Raw genomic sequence first — 5,751 nt, forward strand, 5'->3', positions numbered from 1 at the left:
TTTGCATGTTTTGATTTGTCTTCTTTTGAGATAGCTTTAGCAAAGGTGTTAATGTGCTTAGTTTCTTGCAATGGGCATAACATAGAGGTTTGTGCCTCCACACTCTTTCCCAGTGTTAATCTATTATGTAACGTAATCATAATATTTCTTTTTTATTAATATTCATTTGCTTTGTCTATACCCATATTACAATTCACCAACAAGGATTAAAGTGTCATTTAATAGTTCGTTAGATGTGTCATTAAAGAGCTTTGGTACATTTTGTTTACTAATCTAATTGGCATGCTTAAATCCTTTACTAAGAAAATCTAATCTAGTTCCATCTAGATTAATTTTTTGATTAGAAAATTAGGTGGATTATCACAATATTTCGTCAATGAAAATACTCCTAGATAAACTTAATCTTGAATTTTTAAGAGATAAATCTCAAAGTTGATCTCAAATTTTGACTAAGCTTAATACTTAGCTTGGTTATAGTTTTATATTTCAATTTCAGTGTTTAAATTAATGAATTATTTTTATATAAATACAAGCATACAATAACATTAATCATTCTTAATATCTATTGTACATAAATACAAGCATACAGTGACATTAATCATTCTGTAATAATATCTATTGTATAACTGCATGCGATCAAAGTAATGCTAGCAGGTTCATTATCATGTGAGTTATAAAGCCCTTAACAGTGCTCACTGCCAAAGCCATGGCAATGTTAGAAAAAAACATTTTTCTAACAAAGAGACATCTTGACCTTGGCTGGTTTTCCTTTTAGAAATCTACACATTTCAAACCATCCTATTGGAGCTAAATGGGCATTTAAACTCAAGAGAGTGAATAATTTATGATTTAGTCAACTATTTCAATTGGTTCCATGACTACAATTGCCCAAGGTTTTGTACAAACCAACAACATCAATTCACATGATGGATTCAAGCTAGATTTGGGGGGAGGGGCACTAAGGGGGGTAGGGGGGCCTCTATGTCTAAGTTAGTCAACAAGGATGCCATGAAAGGTCATGGGGTTCAGTTTGATGTACATAGCATGGTTGTGGAATTTCAATAGGTTCACGCACGGGAATACATTCAGATTTATTAAGAGACGGGGCATTTATTGATCAGAGCGTGTCATTTTTCATCTCCCACACACTTGAGTGGAGATTGATATTGTGACGATCTCTCACCTTGACTATCTGTGTGGGTATACTCAGATTCTCATATTTTAGCTTCATTTTTTTTAATTCTTTGCTTTTTATATATCATCCTAGCTATGCTTGTCTACATTAATAGTATACTAGGATGATTTGAGAGAGCAAATAAAATTTTCTCTATCCATGCATGAAATAGTCTACACATAACCTTTGGTACCTATAGTGAACCCTTCTTACTGTAGGGTTACTAAAACTAGGTGACAAAGTGGACCTCATCAGCATCTTTCTGTACATCCGACTCATCTTTGTCTTCTTGCATCACCTCCTTTGGGGTCTTCTTTTTTGGCCTCAACATAATTTCTTCTTCTTCATCCTCTTCTTTGTGGGCAGTTTGTTTTTTAGGCCTTCTTTGTTAGCGTCATTGTAGAGGCACCTAGTCTTTATCTTCATCGTTGGCGGCCTTGCGCTTTCTATGTGTGTTGTTGATTGATACTTCTAAACTCCTTTTGGGTATCTTCGATTTGACTTTTTCTTGAGGTGCAATAGATGCATTCATAGTTTCTTTATCCTTCAACGCAAATAGATACATTCAGAGTTTCTTTCTCCCATACTTCAACATTCGAAGAATTTCTTGATCCTTGTATTAATACCTAAGCACAATTCATAAAAATGTTACCTTTTCACAATTTTTCGTAAAATAATATAGTATTGAAGTGAATGATGAAATCTTACTAGAACTTTTATAGGCCGAATGATAAAGCTTTTCATTGCATCATGAAGATACACAATCTCTCCATTCTCTATAGGAAATAGAAGTGGCATAGTTTTTTCCTCACAAGAAGTCACAAGTAACACCCACATGATTGTGAGGAAGTTTAACACCATGAACCAAATCCCTTCTACCTACGTTTATAGAACCATACCTTTGCCCACTTTTACTTTATTATGAATAAAACCCGCAACACAATCTCCTTCTAACCTTTAATCCATATCCATAATTGACATCATTAAAAAAAGTATATCATCTCATATTCTTAACAAAATAAAACCTTAACTAAAAAGAAAATCTTTAAAACTTTTCTTTTACAATCAACCATGTGATAAAATATATATTAATATAAATATAATAAATTAAATAATTTAATAAACATGTTAATATAATAACTTTTAATAAATACTAATAATAAAAGTACACTCTTGATTAATTACTTTTTATGAACCTATTTTATTATTTAAATAATTATTTAAACTATACTTAATATATATATTCATGCTACATACATATATACCAAGAAGAGAGGGTGTTGGTAAGAAGTGTTTGCCTCCTATCTATTGATTAGGGAGGGTCATTTTTCATACCCACACAACCTTGAGTACGGGGTGACATTGTGCCGCTCTCTCACCATGACTATTTGTGGGTAAAGTTTGAGTGGGTAGGAAGCATCTACTTGCCAAGGCTAAGTGCCCACTAAGTCAAGGTTGTAGCAATAGTCAAGATAAGAGGTCGAATTTGTTTGTGGGTGTGTAGAGGTAGGTTGAAGTGTCTAGGCCAAAAGACTCTAGCAACTGTTTCACCACCAACATCTCTACTTTCAAGATCTTTTCCACAATTATCAAGGCCAAAAGACTCGACAATCGTTTCACCACCATAGGGATTATCAATGAGGGAGTAGAGAGAACTTTATAAGGGAGCTTTTCTTGGCTACCTCTCTCTCTTTCTACTTTGAACACTCTTTCTAACTCCCTCCACCACCACCTCCTAGCTCCTCCCCTCCAACCAAGCTCCTCTCTCTCTCTCTCTCTCTCTCTCTCTCTCTCTCTCTCTCTCTCTCTCTCTCTCCACTGACTATTGAAGTTCATATGTGAATACCTGGGATTTTGAACTTGATTGGTGTCAAAGGCTTCAATGATGAAAGTAGCTTCACTCGCAAACAGAGCCATAGGAGGTTTACCCGTTTGCAACTTACTACATTACTTCTTTGTATACAAAGCATTCTTATTAACTATCATTCTTACTTAGAATCATGTTATTGCGACTATGAGCGATAAATGCGATTTTTTTTCTCTTGCCTATGTAGGGATCTGTGATCTATGTGCTACGCATTGAGAGGGAGATTGTGGGTTACCATCACTACTATCTTCATCTGATTCATACCCACTGGTAATAACTTTTTCCTTATCTTCTTGATCCCCGCCATCTTCCTCATCTTTGTCTTGATCCTTGGCATCTTTGTTATCTTTTTCCTCTCCCTCCTCACTCAAAGGTAGCTTGTCTTTGCCGTTGTCTCCAAGAGCCACGGACTGACTCCTTAGCATTTTTCCTTACTGACTCCTTAGCATTTTTCCTTTCACATAAAATAACAATGTCTAATTTAATATAAACAAATGATTCTTATTTTCATATAAGGATATAAACCCCATATAGCAATTTCGTCTTATTTTACCAATATAGCAAATCATTAAAATACAACTTACCACTCTTGCCTGTTTTTTTGGCAATGCCTGTAGATATCTTTATCTTTTCTTCTCATCTTTTGGTGGATACTCATCCTTGGGTTAGTTAAGGAATAGTGGTCAAGGAATATATTTAGTTAAATCCACACATATCACTTTTAAGACATGGTGTTTTCATGATCAAGGTCCCGCCATTCCTATACAATAGGTGTGTGTTGTATGCTTTTTTATGTTATGCATTTACATATCCATCTGTGAATGTCTACATATTATATAAGAAAATAGTTATGCATTAAATTTTAATGCAATTACCGTATAAATTTACACATGCACTTGTATCCAACTCGTTTGGTAGCCAGTTTAACCCAAGGATGCTGTTTGATTGATTGGATACTTTTTATTTTCCCGACATACTCCTTAAACAAGCTACCATAATGCAAGCGCTTTAGCTCCATAGTGTCCATAGTGTATGAATGAGGAAACCTCACCTTGTAAACATCCTCTAGTTCTATGATGAGCTTCATGCCGTACTCCATAATCAGATGCCACAGAATCTCAATTTCTAGCCAGACATGCAATCGATCAGTGCTAGCATTGGATCAAACCTAATAGATCGCAAATGTGGTTAAATAATATATAGCATAGCGTTAACATCTTACATTCCATAAGTTTTACCAATTGTAGCCTCTTCTTCTAAGCGGACACCATTCTTGACAAAATACTAACATCGTGCTCTTTAGGCAATGTGCAAGTAGCTAGGGTATAGAGTCTCTCCTCATTAATGTAATTTGGCTTCTCATCCAATTAATTTGAGCTACTAGACTACATCATCATTCAAATATCACATTAATACGAGTTTAAAAGTAAGAATTAATATACATATGTCACATAAAACGAGAGACTTTACCTAAACCAATCTTTCCCTATTTCTGGATTTGCTACCACAACCATTTTCCTTAGATGTATCTTCAATATGGGATTGTTTTTATAGTAAGCTTTCCTCTACCTACCTTTAAATTCTTCACTGCTGTTGATAGAACTCTTTAATATTTATATCTCTCTAGTGGCAGAAAGGTACTCATTTTACATATTGAGCAATAAGTATTATGCTTATCTTGCATTGCTATATAGCTTTATACTTTAGAAATTGCCATACTATTACCTGGACTATGATTTGTGGCATGATCGGAAGAGAACAATTATACCAAGAAGGTTGTCCCCTTTGTTTCTGCTTCTGTAAAAACCTCTACACTCATTGATTATTTTAACTCTGAGTATGTGTACCTATGGTTTCCTTATTTTTGTTGTCCTCCCTAAGACAGATCTTATCGATTGGTGTTGAGGGAATATAACCCACCTCATTTACTCTATAAAAGTGGCATTACTTGAGTTACAAATAACAATAGCAGCAATATAGATTATAAACAAACAATGGCATACCAATTCAATCTAGCTATAAGTGAGAGAATCTCTCCCTCATTCTCTCCCTGTATGTCTAGGAGAATTGTATCCACACAAGGGTGGTACTCTGCTTTCTATTTAAATGCTAATTGGACACAATCTTGATTTATTATAACTTAATCAATTAGTTAATCTCAATAGAGTATGAGCATTCTAAGTATGAGCATTCTGAGAACTTACCTCTATTTATTTCCTCCATCTAGGCTACAAGATAGCGATTGCCATCCCAAAGCCGAGTTGCAGGATTTGGAAAAAATGCCACGTTGTAAGCGTTGCAAGAATCATGTTTTTTTTAACAAAAAATAAAAGAATATCAAATATTCTTCCAAAGGTTTATACCTTTGTACCTAAGGGGCTGTTCCCTTGATGGAGTTTTCAAGTGGAGTTTCGAGGTTATTCTTTGAAGATTGGAAGGTGCTTCTCAATGCAACTCTCAGATTTTATCTCCCACCAATGATTTCACTTCTTCAAGTTAACAATTTGATTGATTTCCAAGAGCTTGGACTTGAGGTTGGTTCCTGTGATCATTCTCGTGCATCGCATTTAGAGAGTCCATATGGAATCTAATAACCCTAATGAGTCTATGAGTGGAGATCCCAGTCATTTGTTGGACATGGAAAAGGTAGTGGCCGATCCTAATGTCACAATGACAGACGATGACCTCCTTGATAATAATTTGGTCAGCA

This window comes from Cibotium barometz, chromosome 25 (assembly GCF_041138505.1).
Source record: "Cibotium barometz isolate CiBa-2024 chromosome 25, ASM4113850v1, whole genome shotgun sequence".
NCBI classification, from domain to species: domain Eukaryota; kingdom Viridiplantae; phylum Streptophyta; class Polypodiopsida; order Cyatheales; family Cibotiaceae; genus Cibotium; species Cibotium barometz.